This window comes from Meleagris gallopavo, chromosome 14 (genome assembly GCF_000146605.3).
Source record: "Meleagris gallopavo isolate NT-WF06-2002-E0010 breed Aviagen turkey brand Nicholas breeding stock chromosome 14, Turkey_5.1, whole genome shotgun sequence".
Taxonomy (NCBI): domain Eukaryota; kingdom Metazoa; phylum Chordata; class Aves; order Galliformes; family Phasianidae; genus Meleagris; species Meleagris gallopavo.
The window spans coordinates 16912680-16922968 of NC_015024.2; the positions used below are offsets into that span (position 1 = coordinate 16912680).

At 42.2% G+C, this 10289-nt stretch overlaps 1 protein-coding gene across 7 annotated transcripts in view; it reads left to right on the forward strand.

Moving 5' to 3' along the window:
- The window catches only part of CHL1 (cell adhesion molecule L1 like), a 108223-nt gene that overhangs the window by 19548 nt on the left and 78386 nt on the right, over positions 1-10289 (forward strand). For 2 of the 7 annotated variants that reach the window (XM_019620227.2, XM_019620226.2), the window contains exons 1-2: positions 3297-3403; positions 8877-8987. The gene's annotated coding sequence lies outside the window, so the exon portion shown is untranslated. Of the gene's footprint in view, positions 1-2693; positions 2710-3292; positions 3404-8876; positions 9007-10289 lie in introns of those variants that run through there. The other 5 variants (XM_019620225.2, XM_019620228.2, XM_019620224.2 and 2 more) reach the window with 5 other exon arrangements.

Below are 10289 nucleotides of genomic sequence, written 5' to 3' on the forward strand. Positions count from 1 at the left end.
GCACAAAAGTTGATTGAGCATATTTTGCCTCTCTAACCTCATTACAGTATTGGCTTTGTAAGTTGCTCAGTGCTGTAGTGATTAGCAAAACGGAAAGCCTACCCCATAAGCAAACTCTGTATTTGCACTATTACCTATTCCTGTGATATTTCAATCTGGTTCATTAGAAAAATTAGCATTTTTATGGACTAATTAAGGAAAAATGTTGCTTGAACTTTTTCTGATGTGCAGTGATTTTTCACAGCTTACTGAAACCAAGTAGAAGTACATCATGAATTCTCCCAGGGAAGAAAAAAAAGGAAAGAAAAGAAAAGATTACTCAAATTAACTCAAAAGATAGAGAAGATTTAAGTTTTTTTTTTTAAAAAAAAAGGAATTAAGGTCAGATCAAATTAGTGTAATGTTGGCAATGCATAAAGATTTCAGAATTCAAAGCTCCAGATCTTTCAGCTATTTTCCTTCTTCAGACATCAATATATTTTAAAAGCTGTCAGTCACTTGCCATATTTTTTGTGACAGTAGCAAAATGAACAGTAATGAGCATGAATAATAATGAGTGCATTGTTCAGTATCTATAAATACCAATTGATTTTTTTTTTTATTGCAAGTTAATATGTATCAGTCCAAATACACTTCAATTTTTCTCTTCGTTTTAAAATCAAACTCAGGTTTTACAAAACCGTGGCTGTTCAATCAAACATGCCTTACTTTTTATCATGTTCTGCTAATGAACCGCTTGCTTTTGAAGTTTAATTCAAAATATGCATGTGCATCCCGTGCTCCTGCTCACATTCTGCATTTGCCAGGAGGGTTAAAATGGGTATTTGTAACTAAACGTCTGAGATTGTCTTTTTGCAAGGGAAGACGTCTTTTCTTCTTAGAGGAGGAATACCATTATTTTAATCAATGCAGGCATCTCCTGTTTTGATCGTTATGTTTTGATAATGATCTTGATTTGCAGAGGCACAGCAGTGAAATCCCCATTTCGGGCTTCTGTGAAGAAAGCCAAACCTCCATCTCGCGCAGAGGGTACAGGTTCAATTAGGCATTTGGGTGTCATGGGAGGCTGATGGAGCTTTAATTGGCTCTGGCTGACTGGCTCTTAGGCCATGATATTCTTTACCAGCAGTAGGATGCTTCTCAAATATATATGGAATTTTTTATTGCATTTGAAAGCATTGCATGGACTCAGAATAATTATTTCCAAGTGCTGCTTTACAAGTTAATGTCCCATAATATATACAAGTGAAAGAGAAGCCATTAAAATAGTAAAATCATTAATGTTGGAAGGGACCTTTGGAGGTCATCTGCCCTAACCTTGTGCAGAAGGTATGGACCAACTTTAAGTTAGGTCACATTGTTCAGAGCTTTGTCCAGCTGAAAACGCTGATTAGCTGCCTCTTTTTTTTTTTGGTTGCTAAACAAGCACAGCTCTCAGCCTCATGCATCACATGCTGCAGCTCCTCCTCATCCAGGCCCTCTCTGATGATTTTTTTTGCATATTCAGAGACTTATGGATGCCTACCTTTAAGTGCTCCTGAACAAAATACTCCTCTACAGTAGATAGCACTTTATTGTCCTGGACAAAGAAATTATTAAACTAGACGTGGATGGTTTAAGAGCAGGATTTCCCAGTGAAAAATGCTGTAAACAGTCACTGAATGTCTTATCCTTTCTGCACCCTTTGTCAGTAGGTCTCTTGCTCTCTTCAGAAAGAACTGATGTTTTCTGTGGTCTTTATTTTGCTGCAGGTATACCTATGAGTGAACCTGTCCTGTGCATCCCATTCCTTGCCAGTTCCAACTCTGCCTGGGCTTTGGCTTTCCTAATTCCACCCCTGCAGGTCTGGGCAAGATTTCTGTAGTCCTCCTGGGCAGGCTATCCCCATTTCCACCTTCTGTTCACTTTCTTTTTGTGTTTGAGCTCAGTCAGAGATTCACGTTCAGCCAAGTCAGCCTTCTGCCACGTCTGCTCCACTTCCTGTGCATCAGAGTGAATCGTTCTTGGGCTTTGAGGAGGTTTTTCATGAAGATCAAGGAGCTTCCTAGAGGCCTTTTGCTCCCCAGGGCAGCTGGCCATGGCATTACACCTGCTTGTTCCCTGAGCAAGCCAAATTCTGCTCCTCTGAAGTCCAGCATCAACATTTTCATTGATTTATTTGAAATCTAGGTTGCTCGTGCATCTCCAGTTGCCTTTTTAGCAGATATTAGTGTGTCTGAAGGCCACTATGATGACTGGGGTGTTTGATTGTAAAGGCTGAACAAGGCTTTATCCACCTCCATCTCCAGTTCTTGGTCAGGTTGGCAGCAGACACCCCCCGCAGCAGCATCCTCATCAGCTGTTTCTGACCCACAAACATCAGCTCTCCACTGCCTGTTACACAGCAGAGCTCCATGCATTGACATCAGTTTCCTCTATTCTAAGGAAAACTTTGTTTTCCAAGCACATGAGCTGTTACAGTTTTTAATCCTCTAAAGTGCTGTATAGGAACTAGTAAGTCATGGCCTGAAGCAGTGATTCAGCAGCTGGTGAGGGGTAGCCAGCACTGGGAGAACAGGTGGAAGCCATTCACCTGTGTGGCCCTATGGGGAGGGCCCTGGCTCTGCCCTTTTCTAACCTCATTTAAGGACTGGTTGCTGCAAGGGAAGGATCTATACTTGGAGATTGTCTCCTTTGGATTGGTTAGTGAGCCCTGATCCTTGGAAGGGAGTAAGCAATTCTTTCTTTATTACCAGATTGTGACTTCTGTCTTTTGTGGCTGATCCTAAGCTGGTTTAAAGCATCTATATCAGCTGTTGTCTTTCTCTACAAGTGCTTTTCCCAGTAGAAGCGTTTGTTTGTTCTTCCTGGTAGACAAAATCCTCTTGAAAGTGTACTGGGCTCCAAGCATTTGTTGTAGCATGATATCTTAAACATGTGCTTAATAACTTCTCAGGATATAGAGGATCACTGGTGTGCTGTCTTTGTACACATTTGTGGATAGAAGGAGTTAATGCTTTCAGTCTCGAGGGCCAATGTAAAGAGCTAATTGGACTGACTGATGTAGTTTGCAGTTGCACTTTTCTCTTTGCACTTTCAGCAGTTCAAAAGTAGCAATACTGGAGTGGCTCATCTTGACCTCAGTTGTCTTCTGCGTTAATAAAATGCCCTGTGCTGTTACTTATCAGTTAGGCTATTAGCCTGGGACTTGGACGTGTTATTTCTGGCTCCGCAATTATCCTCCTGCTGCAATTTCCTTGTCTGAATCAGGGATAACAAAGCCGTCCTTCTTTGCAGAGTGCTTGCAGATTTGCTGAGAAGAAGTGCTACATAAGGATTCAAGCTTGTTGCATGAACAAGTATCACTCTGTTTCCATGGCCTGACCATCTTATGGGCAAGCAGAGAGCTGATGACCAAATCAAGGTCAGACACGAACAAATCAGTAATAGCGACAACTTCCGTCCTTTGATTTCATCTTCTTCTGGTTGGAAGTCAGTAATTTTAGAAGTCTGAGGGGAAAAAAATAATTGGTAAATCGTTCGCTAGCTTGATTTGGGGATCTTTCCAGTCTGCTTCTTTCATAGCTTTCTTTGTTTTAAATGCTAGCTAAGGTACTCAGTGTGTATGATTGCTTGCAGTTAGCCTCACGGGTTAAACCTTTCTGATCCTTTCTCACTTTGTGTGTCATGGCAGTTGTCCTATGGTTGACTTTTGTGTTGTGAAGTGGTAAAAGGCATCCTCAGTTAAATCTGTTTATGGTCTGCTTACAACTTTTAATTAGGGAAATCATTTGTCAGTGATATAGCTTTGCTGAAGCATTTTTATTTATACAGATCAATCCCAGCTGAAGTCTTGCTTCAGCGTTTCTGAGGATGACTGACTGCTGTTTTGGCACATGAGAACATCTGAAATCTGCTTTTTTAATCTGGAGAGCACAGAACTCAGTTTTCTGGCTGTGTTGTTTCCTGGAGCCCTAATGTTGCTATAGGAATGCATGGGTTGTATAAAAAAATGATATTTTTGAAATACTTCTGAGGCTGCATTTCCAGGTCAGGAGAAATCCTTTTTCCAGCTCGGGTGCCATTTAGTTTTGCATATGCCATGTTAAAGAGCCCGGGGAGAGGTTGCAGCACAGAGATGTGTTGTGCATTAGGTTATTAAAATCAAGTTTAAGTGTTCTCTATGCCTTGGGGATTTTAATTGCAAAATCGTTCTAACTAATGGGCAGACACTAAGCGTGCCAAATTTTACCCCAAGGTATGCACAGGCTGCTGTGATGGCACCAGTTGTGCTCCCTGACTTTTATTGACTACCAGGATTTACTGATCAAGGAGGGAAATATTGACAGAGGTGATTCCCTGGCAGGCACAATTTTCCTCAAGGGGCAATAACGCTGGTGTCCACTGTAAATCTGAAATCAATACATACGTGTGTCATGGTGCTGGGTAGAACCACTGAATGCCTTCCTACTGAGGTCCTGGGGCCATGCTCTACACGAGAGCCTTTGCACAGACCTTGACACTTCCTTTAAGGAAAATGTCTGCCATGTGCCTAGCTAGCAACAAGCCAGTAAAACGATGTGTGTGTATGCATCAGCCCCTGTATGTGTGTCAGAGCCAGGTTGATTTTTCTTCTGGTGCCTGTCTTAACAGCTTCCAACGCCATACGTCGCTATGCTAAGATCCGTGAGTGATGTACCGGTAATGAGCTGCAGTGTTTTGTATGCCTGAATAATCGTGGGTCAGAATCCGGCCCAATAAGCTTGATTTATGAAAACTTACTCATGCTTGCCTTCTTTTATTGGTACGGTAAATCACATAAATTGTTTGACTAACACAGTGTGATGGTTTTAGACAGCTGTGATCGGTACTTCAAGGTTCTCTCCCATATTATGGCAACCCTTCCAGTAACAAATAAATAGATATCTGAGAAATTTGCCATATTGTGTTTGCAGTGATAGGGAGCACCGTGTTCTAAAGGAGAGATTGACCCCAAGCTCGTTCTTTCTATTCACATTTTTTTTCTGAGTGGGCAAATTGAAAACTAAATTGGACATCTAAGTTTTCTTTCTGCAAAATTAGTTCTGTGCTACTGCTGCTGAAAGTGAAATTATTTAAGGAGTAAGAAAACTGACTGTTGTACAGGTTTTTCTCAATAGCTTTGTTGGATTGTATTCATATTGTGCATGAGTAGGACTGTATCTGAAAATGTTTGCTGCTTTAATGATTAAGAGCTCCATCCTTCCTTCTTGCCTTTTTTTTTTTTCCCTCCTTGGGGAAAAAAATTAATTAAATGTGTGTACTTGGCATTAGTTTGATGCTGTCACTGCAGAATCCCCTTAGCACATCTGCCCTTCCTGTGTGGCATCCAGCCCTCCACTCTAAGGACAGCAATCTTTTCCAGTGGCTACATTTGGTCACTTAATACTCTGCTGTTTTCCAAGCAGGTAAATGCATCTTTGCGTTGCCTGGGGAGAAAAGAAATCCTCCACCAAGCAGCTTTTGCTATTAATATGCTGAAGTGAAGCGTATTCCTCCTTGCCACTTGCATTGATGGGCTGAGCCAGGGATCCGCAGCAGGGCTGTGCTCCAGGAAAGCAGCTAAAGCAGCACTGGGGCTGTGTCCTGCCCTGTGCTCCCCCTCACTGGGAGAAGTGGGCGGCTGAGCAGGAAGGTCACATTGCAGCAGACATCCCATGTCCTGGCCCTGGGTACAGGAGCCCAAGGAGCAGTCGGTGCCATCTGTGGTGTGAAGCCTTCACTGCTCCTGGTTTCAATCTGTCAGCTCCCTCCAGCCTTCTGGGCATCGAGAGACCAAAGTGGCTGTGCTTGTGGAACGATAACAGTAATTGCCACTGGGAAGCAGGAGGCAGGAGCAGCACTGAGAATGCAGGTGGGCATGCAGGCACTTTGTGCATGCACACGGAGGAAACAATATCCTAATTTTCTATTTCGTCTTTAAAAATCACAACAGATTTACAAGGCCGGGGCACCTAGTCACTGTGATTCAGGCCATGACGTCTTCAGGACAGTTGCCATAAATCCCACTTTATAAGGCTGTATTTTTCCTTTGTACACAAGGCATGTAAAGCCACACAGCAAGTTACATTCTCAGCACAGACTGTGAGACATTTGTTTTCATTAAGACATGCTTTGTTTCAGCAGTGCTTTCTTTTCCACTGTAATGCTAAATGTGCTCTTGTTAAGACTTTTGCAGCTGCAAATTTGCTGCCCAGGTGCCCGTGTCTGTTGTGTATGTGACTCATGGGAAGATGATGGAGCTTTTCTGAGGGGCAATGGACACTTCATGCCAAGGAAGGCTCTTTCCTTCATGTTACAGGAGATATTTGGGCAAAATGATGGTTTCCCTTCACCCACTGATGCACTTTGAAAGAATTTGGGATCACCTGCTGCACTGTCACAGCGTGGGATGTAGGCTGTGATGTGGGGGAGGATTGTGAAGGTGTAGGGTCAGCTTTGTCCCTTTGGTTGGATGCTTTCTGATGCAGGCAGTCCATGTGCTAAAGCTGCTGGAGGTGCAACTGAGCACTGAAAGCCTGGTTCCTACTCTGCCTTTCCAATGCTAATGTTATTTTGTGCTTTTGGGGAGAGCTGAATTCTCACTGTTGATTTATACTATAACTGAAACAAGAACAGCCAAAAGTTACTGGCTCTTATAAACTCAGTGAAAAGCACCCAGTGATACAGGTTAGGTTCCCAAGACTGCATTTTATTTTTTCATTTGTTTTGCCAAGCTTTCCAATGCTTTCCACTGGAACCATTTTGTGGATAAATCCTTCCACTCAGCCTGTGAGCTCTATTTACACATCCTCTGTTCATGCAGCCCACTGATAACTTCAGTCCCACAGACTTTCTCTCCAGGAAATTCTATTAAGATTTTCTCTTAGCAAAACCAAGTAGCCCTTCAGAAATCCTTTATCGGATCTGCTCTTTCCTGTTATGGTTTCTTCTGCTTTTTTTTTCCCTGTGGATAGCTGTAATTTAAAGCTTGCTCAATCGATAAGTCCAAGATGCACAGTGTGAGTGGGAGCAGCAGACAAACAGCTGCTGACAACAGGAGATGGCCGATTAAAAAAAAACTTGGGTGGAATTCATTTGAGCTACTACTCTGCTGTGATTTTTGGGTTAGATTAAAAATAGGGGAAGGAGAGCAGAAATTGTAATTCCCTCCTTAGAATCTCTGATTAAAATAGTGTTGAGTTCCTTCTTTTTCATGTCTCTAAATAAAAAGTGGGTTTTTTATTTGGAGAAGATGTTTTAATCAATTACAGGTAAATTGGCTTAATGCAGAGGTAGTCAAGGAGAATGGCAGGAAGTCTGGGCCTGATGTAATGACAGCATCTCTGGTCTTGAACTCTATAAATATAGTCCTGTGATAAGATGATATCTTGGAAATAGCCTTTGTTTTGCACTGCTTGCATCGTTTTCTACTCTACTTTTTAAGCTCTGGTGAGTGGCATGGGTCTGGGCTTGAGTTTGTTTCTCCTCTAGCTGAGGCATGTCTTGTACTGCTTGGATCAGGCTTGGCTGGGCTGTACCCAGCTGGCACAAGCTGTACATCAGGCAATTTGCATTTGGCATTACAAATTGCAGATGCATTACTTTGGAAAGGTGAAGATTCTCTAAAAGGCTGTAGGCTGCCAGCAGGAGAGTAAACACTTCTGAGCTAAAGCCTCAGTAGGCGTCAAGAAGGATTAAGGATCAACTGGAAGTAGAAGTCCAGTTCCTAAATCAAAGGAAATCCAAATTCAAATCCAATTCCTAAAGCAAAGCTTGAGGAATGTTTTCTACTCATGTTGGAAAACATAGTTTATTGACAAATGGGTTGCACTCTGAAATGTGTATGCTAGTGAGTTGTGGTCTGATGAAATCAGACACTTGTTTTGACAGGAAGGTTCATATAAATGCTCTGTGTGTGCCCATAACCACAGAACCTACCTGGAAGATGAGAGCTGTGTGGCATTAAGCATAGGCATGTACATCCCTGCATGCTAATTCTGGCTACGTACACCAAAACAGCAAAGTGTTCAAATACGAGTTGGGAAGGCTGTGGGAAAGGAGGTGTGTGTGTGCTTGGGGAGGAGGGCTGGATCTGTCCGTGGGGGGAGGAAGTCTGTCTGCAGGTGGTGAAATGAGATGTGGGTCTCCTCATTCTCACTGCTGCCACCAACGTGTAGCAGAGCATCGTCACAGTAAGATGGTGAGCAGGAGCCTGCAACAGCTCTGCAAGGAGATGCCAGCTGAAAAGCAGAGGGATATTGTAGTTGTGTCTACCAGGAGGGATACTGAAAATGCAACTCTTTATCATCTTGTTTGAAGTAGAGAGGAATGTTATTGGGTTGGGAGGGAGAACACAAAAAAACAGCGAATCTTGAATACGCTCTTCTTGCATGAGAATTTGTACTTCAAATGAAAGTAACTTTTGGAAATTACTTTGAAATCTTGTATCTCGTTGGTGGACTGTAGGAGAGTAATGACTGATAAGATTTATTGTTTCTGCTTTTGTGTTATCTGGTTGGTACCATTTAAGCACTTTAGGAAGCTTGTAATCTAAGGACACAAGAAAGGCAAAGAAAGAGGGAAAACAGAGCAATGGAGACGTGCCTCGTTCCAAGGTCACAAAGCATTTTGAGAATCGGAGTCAGGTCTTCTAACTTAAGCCCATTTTCCTGTTCTATTTGGTATGCTGCATTTATCATTCAGATGTACAAAGCCCCATCTTATTCCAGCTAAGAGGAGGGCAGAGGGAATGAGTTCAAACTCAGTGATGTAGAGGGGGGGGAAAAAAAATGAAAACCAAGGAGTGGCACTGATAAAGATGCTGTTTTTAGATGAATGCAGCATATGACAACTCACATGTTTGTCTTTCCCTGTAGATGCTGTAAGGTGGGGAGAGTGAATCCGGTGTGAACTGCGAATTGACCAAGCGCCAATGAAGGAGCAGCCGCAGCGACTGCTGGGAATCCATCCTTCTTTGTTTCTGAATGGTAACAGTTGGAGTCTTAAGTATTATATTCTCATTGGAAACTTCCTCTTTACCGTGCTTACTGTAGTAGCATAAATGTGTTTGTGTAATTGTAGATGCTTTGGAATAATTCCATGTGATTGTGTATATCTCTATATAAAATATTATATAAGGCTAAGTCCTAAGCTGGGCTTTAACCTGTAGTAGGTTCTCATGGATAAGGAGCTTGTGGTTTTGTATGTGAAAAAGCCCCTCAAATCCATTTGGTTCTTCAACCTGTTGGGAGAAAGTGGTGTAATTATCTGGATTAATTCCAAGCAAGTCTTCCTTCCTGCTCTCCAGTGGTGGTGGCCATTGGGGCAGTGAGTGACAGTGCATTGCCCCCTGCACCTTGCCATCCTTACAGCTGAAGAAGCAGGGAAGGAGCAGAGCCTTGGTGTTGTGCGGCCAAGAGGTATTTATTGGGAGAAGGAAGTCTGGGAGCCTCAGAGGTGTTTTCTGAGTTGGACTTCACTAGAGTTGTCTCCTATGGGAATTTCAGTGCCCTTGGACCTGTAAAGAGATGTACATAAAGAGAATAAACACACTGGCAACAGTTAGGATTCTGTTTTCCTTAATCCTATTTGCTACAAATCTATATATTTTTGTTCTGTTTCTTGTTTGTGGCTAATGACAAGAGAGACTGTGCTACCAATATGTGGAGCTTAACTAAGCATTTCCCATTTCTTTTAATTAATGGGAGCTCTAAGACTTTTGTACAGCAGGAATTATTTATTACTGCTTTGGAAATACTGTTTGTTCTGCTTGTTTCTTGTTGGTCTTTTTGTTTCCTTTATTCTGCTCCCTGCCCTTTGTTATTGCAGAGGGCAGAGTGGAGAACATTGCATCTACTGCTGAATTTCATTTTGTACGTTGTTGTGGTCTCTGAAACTCATACCAACAAGTTGCTGATAAAATGAGGTCTGTCAGCATGCTGCTCTAACTTTCTTCAGTAGGAAAATTTTTATTCTTGTATTGGTGCCAAATTTATTTTTGTTTGTATTCAGTGGTAGTTTCAGATGGGAAATAACGTACTGATTTCTGATAAACCTCAACAAATCAAGCAGTGGAATTTGGATGCCGTGTGCCTCCATAAAATCTAATTGCATTTTGATTCTCCTCCCTTAGGAGAAGCTCTGAACAGGAGCTGACTGTGCCAGTCCATAAGTTAGCTTAGAAAGTTTCTCTCTTTCAAGACCAACCATCTGGAAAGGTCGTCCTGTGAAGGCTGCTTGTTTGGTAGGTCTGTATGAGCAAAGAGAATAAAGGTTTCCTCTGTTTTTTT